Here is a 16,602-nt window from a genome sequence, read left to right on the forward strand (position 1 = left end):
TAGTATTACCTTTTCCATTGTTTTGGCTATTGGGCTGAGTAGTGCTATTGGTCTGTAAGATGGGCCGAGTGCGTGGTTTTTGTTGGGTTTTGGTATTGGGATTATTTTTGCAGTCTTCCATATTGCGGGGATGGTGTTGGTGTTGAGTGATGTGTTGTAAGTGTGTGTGAGTAGTGTTATTGCTTTGGGGCCTAGGTGTTTCAGATGTCTGATGTTTATGTTGTCTGGGCCTGTGGAGTTGTTGCTTTTGGAGCGTTGTAGTGCTTGTTTGACTTGTTGTTCTGTGATGGTTATGGGCGTGGTGTTGAGTTTTCGTATTTTGCGTTGTAGTTGTCTGTATGTTCTGTTGTTTTTGTGTTGTATTATGTTGGTGAATTGTTTGTTGAATGCTCGTGCTTTCTGTTTGTTGGATATTGCCGTGTGTTGTCCGAACTGTATTGTGGTGTTTTCTGGTGCTTTTTGTTCTTTGTTTGATAGTCTTGTTACTGTGTTCCAGAGTATGTGTTGTTTGTGTCTGTGGTTCCATGCATCCGTTAAGTGTTCTTTCCATAGCTCTTGTTTGTGTTTTTGGATTTGTGTGTCTATTTCTTTGTTTAGGTCTGTGATGCGTGGGTCTTGGTGGTTTTGTTGTCTGATGTCGTTTCTTTGGCTGATGAGTGTTCTGATGTGTTGTGGTAGGAGAAGTGATTTGCTTTTTATTTTTCCGTGGGGTATGTGGTGTTTGTCTGCTGTAAGTATGAGGTTTGTGAGCATGGTGTTGGCTGTGTGGATGTTGTCAGGTATGGTTATGTTCTCCAGTGCTGATTCTATTTCAGAGGTGTACCCTTCCCAGTCTGCTTTCCTGTAATTTGTGTAAGTTTGAAGGTGTTGTTGTAGGCGGAAAGGAGCACGCGTGTTGTGTGTGATTTTGATAGGAAGGTGGTCTGAACTGAGTGCGTGTATTGTGGTCCATGTTGTTCTGTTTGTGATGCTGTTGCTGGCTGTTGTGATGTCCGGTGATGTTGGTTGTTGGTTGATGTTTGTAGGTTTTCTGGTAGGTGTGTTTGCGTTTAGAGTGATTTGTTGGGAGTTCTGTAGTATGTCTGCAATGAGGGTGCCTCTGTGGTCGTCGTAGGGAGAGTGCCATTGTGTTGAGTGAGCGTTGATGTCTGCGGTTAGAATGGTGTTGTTCAGCGAGTTTATGTATTGGAAGGTGTTGGTGATGTCTGTGTCTTCTGTGGCGTGGTCTGGTCGGGTGGTATCTCTGGGGGGTATATACATGTTGCATATGTGTAGTCTTTTGTGGTTGGTTATGTGAATCTTTACGGTTTGAATTTCTGTAGTGTTGGTGTTAATGTTGTTGGGGATGTTCATGGGAGTGAATGTGACTGATTTGTGAATGTATGTGAGCAGTCCTCCTCCTCCCTTGTGTTCTCTGTCTTTCCTAATGCTGGTGTAGTTGGTGAGACGAGGTGTGTTGTGTTGTTTTTCTAGTTTGGTTTCTTGTATGGTGATGATGTCTGCGTGCTGTTGTGAGGCGAGTTCTTCTAGTTCTGTTTTCTTGTTTTGGATGCCGTTGATGTTTATTTGTAGTATGGTCAGTGTGTGTTTGTTGTTTTTGTTGGTGGGTGTTGTTCTTTGTGGGTTGTTCGGGGGTTGTGGTGTTGGGGTGTTTGTTGTTTGCGTGTGTGTTCTGCATGTCCACGTGTTTGTGTATTGGCGGGTGGTGATGCCGGAGCAATGTCTGTGTATCCAGTGTGTGTGTGTTGAGTTGCATCTGAGTGAGGTTTGTCTGCGTGTGATGATTCTATTGCAGCTATTGCAGGTCCAGGTTTGGGGGGGTGGTCTTGTGTTTGTTGTATCTCTGTTGGAGTTGTCTGTCCGTGTTGCGTTTGAGGGTAGTGTTGGTGAGGCGAGTGTGTTGTTTTGGTCTGTTTGTGCTCTGCTGCCTGTTGGTGTCCTACGAGGTGTTGTTGTTCGTGGTGGTGTTTTGGGATGTAGTCTGCATTTCCATGTTATGTTGTATTGTCTAGTGTTTATGTTTGTGCAATGTTTGTGTACCCAGTGTGGTGTGTGGTGGTTGCATCTGAAGGATGTCTGTCTTCTTGTAATCTGTTGTGTGCAAATGTAGCATGTCCAGGTAGTTTGTTGTGTGTGTGTTTGTTGCGTGCGTGAGAGTGTCTGTGTGGGCCCCGGATTTGTCTCTATGTCCCAGGCCTGGAGCAAAAGGTCCGCCCGCCACCCTGCCAGGTTCAGGGGGCGGTTAGCCGAAAAAAAAAAAAAACGGCCGTAAGGGCACCCCGTTCGGGGTGCAGGGATTGGTTCCTTGATTTGTCCCCCCGTTCGGGGGGAACCCTCCAACTGCGAGTAAGCCAAGGAGTTTGGAGGTACAGCAGGTTGACAGCAGTGTGATCGAGCAGATTAGATAGAGTAGAATTTGAATGGGGCTTCACTGATTTATTTCATACAATTCATATCTAAAACACAGTTGAAAAATATTTGATTGTTAAAATATTTAAATACAAGAACTATATCAAGAAATTAACAAAACATAGTTTTTTTAGTTAGGAGAAAAGTCTAAAAACATATCACAAATGACAAACGTTGTGCCTCTCCTCCTCCTGTTCTTCAATGAAGCTGATCACCCTCCAGCTCCCGTTAGAAACATCGTGCTGCTGAAGGTGTGCCGGCAGAATGGTTGTGATACAGGAGGTGCTGTGGACTCTCCCAGAAACGAGGACCTAGTTTAGTTGTAGATCCAGTAAAACATAGTGCAAATGTGACATTATTTATAATGCACAGTTACAGTCTTGTGAATATTAAAAAATGTACTTCATGTAATGCAGGAAGCGAATATTTCAAACGAACTAAGGCAGCAAACAGTAAGAGCAAAATCGTGTTCCAAACATTAACTCTTTTTTTAAATGTAAATTAGCTTGTGAGTAATAAGACAAAATGTGACTGTCAGACAGAGAACTGTCAGAGCAAACGGCAGATTTTAGAAAGTCCTGCCGAAATAAATCTGCACCCGACTGCGACTGTCAGCGTTGAACTGCCGCCATTGCTGTCAAAGTCAGACACATCTCCAAAATTGTTGGAGCAAATTTTTAAGCAGGCTTCATCTTGATAAATTGACCACGTATTTGACATTTACACCATAACGTTACCGCCTAAAATAATCATAAAACAAAATTTTGTGTAACAACAAGAGTAATATGTACCCCAAAAGCTTTATAAGCGTCTGAAAGTTTTCTCCTCCGTTTTTGTTGGGGCTTGGCTCGAAATGCATCATGATTGGCCGCCCGAAGTCCACGTGTCTGTCGGACGTGCTCTCATTGGTCTACAATACCATCACGGATGAATAAATACTCAAAGGGCTTGCCAGGCAAGCCCTTTGAACCCTTTAAATACTCAATGGGCTTGCCTGGCAAGCCCTTTGAGTATTTATTCCATATTGCCCACTAGTTCACTAGTAAGGTCATTTTGACGCTTACTAGTGAACATGTAAGGCCATAAATGTGCCCACTAGTTCACTAGTAAGATCATTTTGAGGCTTACTAGTTGACATGTAAGCCACAAAACGCCCGCTAGTTCACTAGTAAGATAATTTTGAGGCTTCTAGTGAACATGTAAGCCACAGAACGCCCACTAGTTCACTAGTAAGATCATTTTGACGCTTACTAGTGAACATGTAAGCCACAAAACGCTCACTAGTTCACTAGTAAGGTCATTTTGACGCTTACTAGTGAACATGTAAGCCACAAAACGCTCACTGGTTCACTAGTAAGGTAATTTTGACGCTTACTAGTGAACATGTAAGCCACAAAACGCCCACTAGTTCCCTAGTAAGATCATTTTGACGCTTACTAGTGAACATGTAAGCCACAAAACGCTCACTAGTTCACTAGTAAGGTCATTTTGACGCTTACTAGTGAACATGTAAGCCACAAAACGCTCACTGGTTCACTAGTAAGATCATTTTGACGCTTACTAGTGAACATGTAAGGCCATAAATGTGCCCACTAGTTCACTAGTAAGTTCATTTTGAGGCTTACTAGTTGACATGTAAGCCACACATCGCCTACTAGTTCACTAGTAAGATCATTTTGAGGCTTACTAGTGAACATGTAAGCCACAAAACGCCCACTAGTTCCCTAGTAAGATCATTTTGACGCTTATTTATGAACATGTCAGCCACAAAACGCTCACTCGTTCACTAGTAAGATCATTTTGACGCTTACTAGTGAACATGTAAGCCACAAAACGCCCACTAGTTCACTAGTAAGGTCATTTTGACGCTTACTAGTGAACATGTAAGCCACAAAACGCCCACTAGTTCACTAGTAAGATCATTTTGACGCTTACTAGTGAACATGTAAGGCCATAAATGTGCCCACTAGTTCACTAGTAAGTTCATTTTGAGGCTTACTAGTTGACATGTAAGCCACACATCGCCTACTAGTTCACTAGTAAGATCATTTTGAGGCTTACTAGTGAACATGTAAGCCACAAAACGCCCAATAGTTCACTAGTAAGATCATTTTGACGCTTACTAGTGAACATGTAAGCCACAAAACGCTCACTAGTTTACTAGTAAGGTCATTTTGACGCTTACTAGTGAACATGTAAGCCACAAAACGCTCACTAGTTCACTATCCATCCATCCATCCATAATAAGATAATTTTGATGCTTACTACTGAACATTTAAGGCCATAAATGTGCCCACTAGTTCACTGGTAAGATGATTTTGACGCTTACTAGTGAACATGCAAGGCCATAAATGTGCCCACTTGTAGTGCTAGTGACATTACACTGTACTTGCATTAAATGCAAATAAGGATGATTACGAAAACATGTAACGGTATCCTATTGGCTGTACGTTTCAAAATAGTGTCATCCCACCAGTCAGGGCTCATGATTTTGGAAATTCTGTGCCCACTTAGTTTTTTAAAACAACAATGGCGGACAGTGTCCTGAGACGTATTCGGCGAAGGTGCAGGGCAATAGAGAGTGCCTGTCATCAAGGGTCTGCCGGTGAAAGTGAAGCACGCGCGATAAACATTTCAATTGCTAATTTAAGAAGAGTTAGTGACCAGTTTAGCGCTGATACTATTCAAAGTTTGATTCAAAGTCCAATAGATCTCCGATCTGTCATCATTGCGGGACCCACTCCTAATGGTGGACGTGTTTGTTCCCATGTGGCACATCGTTTGCACACAGGTAAAATGGCTACCATTTTTTGTCATTGGTTTTTCGTATGTATTTTTATTCGAACTACACACGGGTTTTACTGACGACTTGCTGTGACTTACCTTCTATCACCCTGTCAAACGTCGTTTTATACCAGTGGTTTTCCTGCAAATCAGTAGACTATTAAGTAACGCGATGGCTGTACACTTTTAAGCAATAACTAGTGATCTTTTAGTTATTCAATTATAAGTTTGAATTATTTTTTTCTTGAGTAAAATGGTTAGAGAAAATAGCTGCTCGTGGTTTTGAAGCTGCATATACTTTTATGTACATCTGTGTCTATATGCCTGTACTGTATACAGTATATAAAAAACACGTAGTGATTCGTTTGCTTGAATTCCTTAATCCTTTTATTTCCATACTTTAGGTAGACGAGGAAGACCAGCACTTGACATTACAAGGGATCAAATTGAACTGCTCCCCACTCAGGGCTTTACAGTGAGAGCCATCACTGAGATGTTGTGTTGTTCCTCTTCATACCTGCATAAAAAAATGAAGTTTTTTCAGATTTCAGCCAGAAATAGATTTACTCCCATTCATGATATTGACCTGGAAGAGCATGTCAGAAGATTGCACAGCCAATTTCCCAGATCAGGCTCGGAAGCAAGTGTTCTGCTACATACTCTTGTCCCTTCATGTATATATCATTATATTCATTGTGAAAGTGTACTTTCTTTATTGTGTTGTTTTATGAACCTGTTGCAGATGATGAGGGCATACCTGCGTGCTGATGGTATTGTAGTACAAAGAAAAAGAGTTCGAGAAATCCTCAACCGTATTGAGCCAGCTGCTGCAGCCCAGAGATGGAGCCAGACTGTGGCTAGAAGAACATACTATGTGCCATTCCCCAATAGTTTATGGCACATAGATGGGCATATGCGTCTCATTCGGTAATAAGGGATCATCTTATATTTGTACTCGTGGGAGCATTAGAAAGCCATATTGTATGGACAGCACAGATTAAATTGAATTTTATCATTTGTATATCCAAGTTACACAAACTCCAAATTGCCTCCATGTAGTCTTAAGTGCACAGCAATACCTTCTCTACCGAGATGATATTTCAAACAAGATATGAAACTTGATTGTTTTCTTGTATTTAATCATTATTCTTTTCATGTTTGTTTTACAGGTGGGTGTTTGTGACACATGCCGGCATTGATGGGAATTCCAGGCTAATAACGTACCTTCAACTGGAGCACAGACAACACAGCTTTGACAGTGTTGAAATATTTTGTCCAAGCCACCTGCCTGTATGGGTTACCCTCCAGAGTAAGATCCGACCATGGTGGTGAAAACACTGGTTGCTCTTTTAATGAACCTACTGCAGGGACAAGACACCAAAATTATTTCTAGCTCCAGCCAACACCCCCTCACAATTTACTCACACCTCCCATGGCCTGATTGTCCACCAACAGGGGCCCTTTTTGGATTATCATTTTGGCATAGGAACTTTCCTTTCCTATCCTAACCGAGTGAGATGAGCCGGTAGCACCTGGAGCAAAGATCGTCTAAATTTTAATAATGCTTAGGAAAGGTTCTGACCATCCTTTACGAAAGGAAAGGAGATATATTATGCAGCAGGAATATTTAAAGGGGAAGTCTTTTTTTATGTTGTTGTTGTTGTTGTTGTTGTCGACCCCACCCGTGCCCCGACATTGGGGGACCGGGCCCTCACTCCGTCTCCCGGATCCCCAGACCCCCCTCCTCCGCCCAGCGGGCGAGCAGGGCCGCCACTCCGCTTGGGTTTCGCCAGAGGTCCTCCGGAGTCAGTGTGGTGGGTATGTTTGTGCAGGTGAACAGGTGTTGTGTGTCGTGCACTTGCGTGCCGCATAGCGCACAGAGTGGTGTTGGGTGTGTGTCCGGTGTAATGTTGTGTAGGTAGGAGTGGAGGGCTGGTGATTTGTTGGTTCGGAGTTGTGCTAGGAGTTGTCTGGTTCTGTGTGGTAGGTCTTGCTCTGATGGGTCTATTTCTGGTGCTGGTGCATGTATTACTTTGTTGTGTTGTCTGGTGTCCAAGTGTGTTTGTACAAAGTGGGTGTGTATGTCTTTCATGTTCTGTTTTATGGTGTCGTTGTTGGTGTCCTGTGGTGCTGTGTCTTTGTTGTGTGTGTAGTTGTTGTTGTGGAAGATTGTTTGTTTCTTTTGTCTGGGTGGTGGTGGTTGTTGAGTGAGTGGGTGTAGTGGGTGGGTTGGGTGTTGGGCTTTTTGTCTGATTTGCGATGCGTGTAGTTTTAGATGGATGTTCAGTGGGAGAGTTTTTGTTTCCTCATGCAAGTGTTGTATGTTTGTGTCTTGTGTGCATCCTGTTGCTATTCTGAGTGCTGTGTTCTGTGTGGTCTGGAGTTTTGTCTTGTTTGTGTCCGATAGTGTTGGTGACCATATAGTGTTTGCGTATTTGAGGCGTGTGAGTGTGGTTGCTTTGTATGTGGTGAGTATAGTTTCTTTGGATTTTCCCCAGTGAGTGGTTGTTAAGGCTTTAAGTATTTTGTTTGATTGCTTGGCGCGGGTTAGAGTGTGTTGTGTGTGTTTTGAGAAGGTGAGTTTGGGGTCCCATGTTAATCCCAGTATTTTGGGTTCGCGGACTGTGGGTAGGGTGGTGTTATCTATTTGTAAAGTGAGCCTGTTGCTGTATTCTGCCGGATCCGGTGTGAACAGAGTGGTGGTGGTTTTGTCTGCGTTGAGTGTGAGTTGGTTCTGTTTTGTCCAGTTGTATATGTCGTGGAGATATTTTTGTACTTGTTGTTGTGCCTGTTGTGGTTTGACATGTGTGGATAGAATGGTGATGTCGTCTGCATATGTAACTGTGTGTACATTTGGAGGTGGTTGTGGTATGTCTGCCATGTATATGTTGAATAGTGTTGGTGAAAGTACTCCCCCCTGTGGTACCCCCGTTTTCGTGTTTCTATGTTCTGATGTTTCCCCCCGGTATTGAGTGTATTGTCTGCGTCCCCTTATGTAGTTGAAGATGTATTTGATGATGATGTTTGGGGTGTTAGTGTTGTTGAGTTTGTGAGTGTGTGTAGGTTTACCGTGTCAAAGGCTTTGGACATGTCTAGGGCTATGGCAACTGTTCGTTGTGGTGGTTTTTGTTGATTGAAACCTGTGGCTATGATGTTGTGTATGTGGTGTAGTGCTGTGGTTGTGGAGTGTTGTTTTCGGAAGCCGTGTTGGTGAGAGGGTAGTTGAGTGTTGTTGGTAATGAAGGGTAGTATTACCTTTTCCATTGTTTTGGCTATTGGGCTGAGTAGTGCTATTGGTCTGTAAGATGGGCCGAGTGCGTGGTTTTTGTTGGGTTTTGGTATTGGGATTATTTTTGCAGTCTTCCATATTGCGGGGATGGTGTTGGTGTTGAGTGATGTGTTGTAAGTGTGTGTGAGTAGTGTTATTGCTTTGGGGCCTAGGTGTTTCAGATGTCTGATGTTTATGTTGTCTGGGCCTGTGGAGTTGTTGCTTTTGGAGCGTTGTAGTGCTTGTTTGACTTGTTGTTCTGTGATGGTTATGGGCGTGGTGTTGTGTTTTCGTATTTTGCGTTGTAGTTGTCTGTATGTTCTGTTGGTTTTGTGTTGTATTATGTTGGTGAATTGTTTGTTGAATGCTTGTGCTTTCTGTTTGTTGGATATTGCCGTGTGTTGTCCGAACTGTATTGTGGTGTTTTCTGGTGCTTTTTGTTCTTTGTTAGATAGTCTTGTTACTGTGTTCCAGAGTATGTGTTGTTTGTGTCTGTGGTTCCATGCATCCGTTAAGTGTTCTTTCCATAGCTCTTGTTTGTGTTTTTGGATTTGTGTGTCTATTTCTTTGTTTAGGTCTGTGATGCGTGGGTCTTGGTGGTTTTGTTGTCTGATGTCGTTTCTTTGGCTGATGAGTGTTCTGATGTGTTGTGGTAGGAGAAGTGATTTGCTTTTTATTTTTCCGTGGGGTATGTGGTGTTTGTCTGCTGTAAGTATGAGGTTTGTGAGCATGGTGTTGGCTGTGTGGATGTTGTCAGGTATGGTTATGTTCTCCAGTGCTGATTCTATTTCAGAGGTGTATCCTTCCCAGTCTGCTTTCCTGTAATTTGTGTAAGTTTGAAGGTGTTGTTGTAGGCGGAAAGGAGCACGCGTGTTGTGTGTGATTTTGATAGGAAGGTGGTCTGAACTGAGTGCGTGTATTGTGGTCCATGTTGTTCTGTTTGTGATGCCGTTGCTGGCTGTTGTGATGTCCGGTGATGTTGGTTGTTGGTTGATGTTTGTAGGTTTTCTGGTAGGTGTGTTTGCGTTTAGAGTGATTTGTTGGGAGTTCTGTAGTATGTCTGCAATGAGGGTGCCTTTGTGGTCGTCGTAGGGAGAGTGCCATTGTGTTGAGTGAGCGTTGATGTCTGCGGTTAGAATGGTGTTGTTCAGCGAGTTTATGTATTGGAAGTTGTTGGTGATGTCTGTGTCTTCTGTGGCGTGGTCTGGTCGGGTGGTATCTCTGGGGGGTATATACATGTTGCATATGTGTAGTCCTTTGTGGTTGGTTATGTGAATCTTTACGGTTTGAATTTCTGTAGTGTTGGTGTTAATGTTGTTGGGGATGTTCATGGGAGTGAATGTGACTGATTTGTGAATGTATGTGAGCAGTCCTCCTCCTCCCTTGTGTTCTCTGTCTTTCCAAATGCTGGTGTAGTTGGTGAGACGAGGTGTGTTGTGTTGTTTTTCTAGTTTGGTTTCTTGTATGGTGATGATGTCTGCGTGCTGTTGTGAGGCGAGTTCTTCTAGTTCTGTTTTCTTGTTTTGGATGCCGTTGATGTTTATTTGTAGTATGGTCAGTGTGTGTTTGTTGTTTTTGTTGGTGGGTGTTGTTCTTTGTGGGTTGTTCGGGGGTTGTGGTGTTGGGGTGTTTGTTGTTTGCGTGTGTGTTCTGCATGTCCACGTGTTTGTGTATTGGCGGGTGGTGATGCCGGAGCAATGTCTGTGTATCCAGTGTGGGTGTGTTGAGTTGCATCTGAGTGAGGTTTGTCTGCGTGTGATGATTCTATTGCAGCTATTGCAGGTCCAGGTTTGGGGGTGTGTGTCTAGTGTTTATGTTTGTGCAATGTTTGTGTACCCAGTGTGGTGTGTGGTGGTTGCATCTGAAGGATGTCTGTCTTCTTGTAATCTGTTGTGTGCAAATGTCGCATGTCCAGGTAGTTTGTTGTGTGTGTGTTTGTTGCGTGCGTGAGAGTGTCTGTGTGGGCCCCGGATTTGTCTCTATGTCCCAGGCCTGGAGCAAAAGGTCCGCCCGCCACCCTGCCAGGTTCAGGGGGCGGTTAGCCGAAAAAAAAAAAAAAAACGGCCGTAAGGGCACCCCGTTCGGGGTGCAGGGATTGGTTCCTTGATTTGTCCCCCCGTTCGGGGGGAACCCTCCAACTGCGAGTAAGCCAAGGAGTTTGGAGGTACAGCAGGTTAACAGCAGTGTGATCGAGCAGATTAGATAGAGTAGAATTTGAATGGGGCTTCACTGATTTATTTCATACAATTCATATCTAAAACACAGTTGAAAAATATTTGATTGTTAAAATATTTAAATACAAGAACTATATCAAGAAATTAACAAAACATAGTTTTTTTAGTTAGGAGAAAAGTCTAAAAACATATCACAAATGACAAACGTTGTGCCTCTCCTCCTCCTGTTCTTCAATGAAGCTGATCACCCTCCAGCTCCCGTTAGAAACATTGTGCTGCTGAAGGTGTGCCGGCAGAATGGTTGTGATACAGGAGGTGCTGTGTACTCTCCCAGAAACGAGGACCTAGTTTAGTTGTAGATCCAGTAAAACATAGTGCAAATGTGACATTGTTTATAATGCACAGTTACAGTCTTGTGAATATTAAAAAATGTACTTCATGTAATGCAGGAAGCGAATATTTCAAACGAACTAAGGCAGCAAACAGTAAGAGCAAAATCGTGTTCCAAACATTAACTCTTTTTTTAAATGTCAATTAGCTTGTGAGTAATACGACAAAATGTGACTGTCAGACAGAGAATTGTCAGAGCAAACGGCAGATTTTAGAAAGTCCTGCTGAAATAAATCTGCACCCGACTGCGACTGTCAGCGTTGAACTGCCGCCATTGCTGTCAAAGTCAGACACATCTCCAAAATTGTTGGAGCAAATTTTTAAGCAGGCTTCATCTTGATAAATTGACCACGTATTTGACATTTACACCATAACGTTACCGCCTAAAATAATCGTAAAACAAAATTTTGTGTAACAACAAGAGTAATATGTACCCCAAAAGCTTTCAAAGCGTCTGAAAGTTTTCTCCTCCGTTTTTGTTGGGGCTTGGCTCGAAATGCATCATGATTGGCCGCCCGAAGTCCACGTGTCTGTCGGACGTGCTCTCATTGGTCTACAATACCATCACGGATGAATAAATACTCAAAGGGCTTGCCAGGCAAGCCCTTTGAACCCTTTAAATACTCAATGGGCTTGCCTGGCAAGCCCTTTGAGTATTTATTCCATATTGCCCACTAGTTCACTAGTAAGGTCATTTTGACGCTTACTAGTGAACATGTAAGGCCATAAATGTGCCCACTAGTTCACTAGTAAGATCATTTTGAGGCTTACTAGTTGACATGTAAGCCACAAAACGCCCGCTAGTTCACTAGTAAGATAATTTTGAGGCTTCTAGTGAACATGTAAGCCACAGAACGCCCACTAGTTCACTAGTAAGATCATTTTGACGCTTACTAGTGAACATGTAAGCCACAAAACGCTCACTAGTTCACTAGTAAGGTCATTTTGACGCTTACTAGTGAACATGTAAGCCACAAAACGCTCACTGGTTCACTAGTAAGGTAATTTTGACGCTTACTAGTGAACATGTAAGCCACAAAACGCCCACTAGTTCCCTAGTAAGATCATTTTGACGCTTATTTATGAACATGTCAGCCACAAAACGCTCACTCGTTCACTAGTAAGATCATTTTGACGCTTACTAGTGAACATGTAAGCCACAAAACGCCCACTAGTTCACTAGTAAGGTCATTTTGACGCTTACTAGTGAACATGTAAGCCACAAAACGCCCACTAGTTCACTAGTAAGATCATTTTGACGCTTACTAGTGAACATGTAAGGCCATAAATGTGCCCACTAGTTCACTAGTAAGTTCATTTTGAGGCTTACTAGTGAACATGTAAGCCACAAAACGCCCACTAGTTCACTAGTAAGATCATTTTGACGCTTATTTATGAACATGTCAGCCACAAAACGCTCACTCGTTCACTAGTAAGATCATTTTGACGCTTACTAGTGAACATGTAAGCCACAAAACGCCCACTAGTTCACTAGTAAGGTCATTTTGACGCTTACTAGTGAACATGTAAGCCACAAAACGCCCACTAGTTCACTAGTAAGATCATTTTGACGCTTACTAGTGAACATGTAAGCCACAAAACGCCCACTAGTTCCCTAGTAAGATCATTTTGACGCTTATTTATGAACATGTCAGCCACAAAACGCTCACTCGTTCACTAGTAAGATCATTTTGACGCTTACTAGTGAACATGTAAGCCACAAAACGCCCACTAGTTCACTAGTAAGGTCATTTTGACGCTTACTAGTGAACATGTAAGCCACAAAACGCCCACTAGTTCACTAGTAAGATCATTTTGACGCTTACTAGTGAACATGTAAGGCCATAAATGTGCCCATTAGTTCACTAGTAAGTTCATTTTGAGGCTTACTAGTTGACATGTAAGCCACACATCGCCTACTAGTTCACTAGTAAGATCATTTTGAGGCTTACTAGTGAACATGTAAGCCACAAAACGCCCAATAGTTCACTAGTAAGATCATTTTGACGCTTACTAGTGAACATGTAAGCCACAAAACGCTCACTAGTTTACTAGTAAGGTCATTTTGACGCTTACTAGTGAACATGTAAGCCACAAAACGCTCACTAGTTCACTATCCATCCATCCATCCATAATAAGATAATTTTGACGCTTACTACTGAACATTTAAGGCCATAAATGTGCCCACTAGTTCACTGGTAAGATGATTTTGACGCTTACTAGTGAACATGCAAGGCCATAAATGTGCCCACTTGTAGTGCTAGTGACATTACACTGTACTTGCATTAAATGCAAATAAGGATGATTACGAAAACATGTAACGGTATCCTATTGGCTGTACGTTTCAAAATAGTGTCATCCCACCAGTCAGGGCTCATGATTTTGGAAATTCTGTGCCCACTTAGTTTTTTAAAACAACAATGGCGGACAGTGTCCTGAGACGTATTCGGCGAAGGTGCAGGGCAATAGAGAGTGCCTGTCATCAAGGGTCTGCCGGTGAAAGTGAAGCACGCGCGATAAACATTTCAATTGCTAATTTAAGAAGAGTTAGTGACCAGTTTAGCGCTGATACTATTCAAAGTTTGATTCAAAGTCCAATAGATCTCCGATCTGTCATCATTGCGGGACCCACTCCTAATGGTGGACGTGTTTGTTCCCATGTGGCACATCGTTTGCACACAGGTAAAATGGCTACCATTTTTTGTCATTGGTTTTTCGTATGTATTTTTATTCGAACTACACACGGGTTTTACTGACGACTTGCTGTGACTTACCTTCTATCACCCTGTCAAACGTCGTTTTATACCAGTGGTTTTCCTGCAAATCAGTAGACTATTAAGTAACGCGATGGCTGTACACTTTTAAGCAATAACTAGTGATCTTTTAGTTATTCAATTATAAGTTTGAATTATTTTTTTCTTGAGTAAAATGGTTAGAGAAAATAGCTGCTCGTGGTTTTGAAGCTGCATATACTTTTCTGTACATCTGTGTCTATATGCCTGTACTGTATACAGTATATAAAAAACACGTAGTGATTCGTTTGCTTGAATTCCTTAATCCTTTTATTTCCATACATTAGGTAGACGAGGAAGACCAGCACTTGACATTACAAGTGATCAAATTCAACTGCTCCCCACTCAGGGCTTTACAGTGAGAGCCATCACTGAGATGTTGTGTTGTTCCTCTTCATACCTGCATAAAAAAATGAAGTTTTTTCAGATTTCAGCCAGAAATAGATTTACTCCCATTCATGATGTTGACCTGGAAGAGCATGTCAGAAGATTGCACAGCCAATTTCCCAGATCAGGCTCGGAAGCAAGTGTTCTGCTACATACTCTTGTCCCTTCATGTATATATCATTATATTCATTGTGAAAGTGTACTTTCTTTATTGTGTTGTTTTATGAACCTGTTGCAGATGATGAGGGCATACCTGCGTGCTGATGGTATTGTAGTACAAAGAAAAAGAGTTCGAGAAATCCTCAACCGTATTGAGCCAGCTGCTGCAGCCCAGAGATGGAGCCAGACTGTGGCTAGAAGAACATACTATGTGCCATTCCCCAATAGTTTATGGCACATAGATGGGCATATGCGTCTCATTCGGTAATAAGGGATCATCTTATATTTGTACTCGTGGGAGCATTAGAAAGCCATATTGTATGGACAGCACAGATTAAATTGAATTTTATCATTTGTATATCCAAGTTACACAAACTCCAAATTGCCTCCATGTAGTCTTAAGTGCACAGCAATACCTTCTCTACCGAGATGATATTTCAAACAAGATATGAAACTTGATTGTTTTCTTGTATTTAATCATTATTCTTTTCATGTTTGTTTTACAGGTGGGTGTTTGTGACACATGCCGGCATTGATGGGAATTCCAGGCTAATAACGTACCTTCAACTGGAGCACAGACAACACAGCTTTGACAGTGTTGAAATATTTTGTCCAAGCCACCTGCCTGTATGGGTTACCCTCCAGAGTAAGATCCGACCATGGTGGTGAAAACACTGGTTGCTCTTTTAATGAACCTACTGCAGGGACAAGACACCAAAATTATTTCTAGCTCCAGCCAACACCCCCTCACAATTTACTCACACCTCCCATGGCCTGATTATCCACCAACAGGGGCCCTTTTTGGATTATCATTTTGGCATAGGAACTTTCCTTTCCTATCCTAACCGAGTGAGATGAGCCGGTAGCACCTGGAGCAAAGATCGTCTAAATTTTAATAATGCTTAGGAAAGGTTCTGACCATCCTTTACGAAAGGAAAGGAGATATATTATGCAGCAGGAATATTTAAAGGGGGAGTCTTTTTTTATGTTGTTGTTGTTGTTGTTGTCGACCCCACCCGTGCCCCGACATTGGGGGACCGGGCCCTCACTCCGTCTCCCGGATCCCCAGACCCCCCTCCGCCGCCCAGCGGGCGAGCAGGGCCGCCACTCCGCTTGGGTTTCGCCAGAGGTCCTCCGGAGTCAGTGTGGTGGGTATGTTTGTGCAGGTGAACAGGTGTTGTGTGTCGTGCACTTGCGTGCCGCATAGCGCACAGAGTGGTGTTGGGTGTGTGTCCGGTGTAATGTTGTGTAGGTAGGAGTGGAGGGCTGGTGATTTGTTGGTTCGGAGTTGTGCTAGGAGTTGTCTGGTTCTGTGTGGTAGGTCTTGCTCTGATGGGTCTATTTCTGGTGCTGGTGCATGTATTACTTTGTTGTGTTGTCTGGTGTCCAAGTGTGTTTGTACAAAGTGGGTGTGTATGTCTTTCATGTTCTGTTTTATGGTGTCGTTGTTGGTGTCCTGTGGTGCTGTGTCTTTGTTGTGTGTGTAGTTGTTGTTGTGGAAGATTGTTTGTTTCTTTTGTCTGGGTGGTGGTGGTTGTTGAGTGAGTGGGTGTAGTGGGTGGGTTGGGTGTTGGGCTTTTTGTCTGATTTGCGATGCGTGTAGTTTTAGATGGGTGTTCAGTGGGAGAGTTTTTGTTTCCTCATGCAAGTGTTGTATGTTTGTGTCTTGTGTGCATCCTGTTGCTATTCTGAGTGCGGTGTTCTGTGTGGTCTGGAGTTTTGTCTTGTTTGTGTCCGATAGTGTTGGTGACCATATAGTGTTTGCGTATTCGAGGCGTGTGAGTGTGGTTGCTTTGTATGTGGTGAGTATAGTTTCTTTGGATTTTCCCCAGTGAGTGGTTGTTAAGGCTTTAAGTATTTTGTTTGATTGCTTGGCGCGGGTTAGAGTGTGTTGTGTGTGTTTTGAGAAGGTGAGTTTGGGGTCCCATGTTAATCCCAGTATTTTGGGTTCGCGGACTGTGGGTAGGGTGGTGTTATCTATTTGTAAAGTGAGCCTGTTGCTGTATTCTGCCGGATCCGGTGTGAACAGAGTGGTGGTGGTTTTGTCTGCGTTGAGTGTGAGTTGGTTCTGTTTTGTCCAGTTGTATATGTCGTGGAGATATTTTTGTACTTGTTGTTGTGCCTGTTGTGGTTTGACATGTGTGGATAGAATGGTGATGTCATCTGCATATGTAACTGTGTGTACATTTGGAGGTGGTTGTGGTAAGTCTGCCATGTATATGTTGAATAGTGTTGGTAA

General features: G+C 42.8%; 1 long non-coding RNA gene across 1 annotated transcript; it reads right to left on the reverse strand.

Annotated features, from left to right (window-relative positions):
- Nucleotides 1-10,680: 10,680 nt before the first annotated feature.
- LOC127595331 (uncharacterized) lies at nt 10,681-11,517 on the reverse strand. The gene is made up of 2 exons (XR_007961195.1): nt 11,460-11,517; nt 10,681-10,979 (listed from the first exon to the last, which is right to left on the reverse strand). It is a non-coding gene; the product is annotated as an uncharacterized LOC127595331 (long non-coding RNA).
- Between the last annotated feature and the right edge of the window lie 5,085 nt (nt 11,518-16,602).

The sequence above is a fragment of the Hippocampus zosterae genome, unplaced genomic scaffold (assembly GCF_025434085.1).
Source record: "Hippocampus zosterae strain Florida unplaced genomic scaffold, ASM2543408v3 HiC_scaffold_66, whole genome shotgun sequence".
NCBI lineage: Eukaryota > Metazoa > Chordata > Actinopteri > Syngnathiformes > Syngnathidae > Hippocampus > Hippocampus zosterae.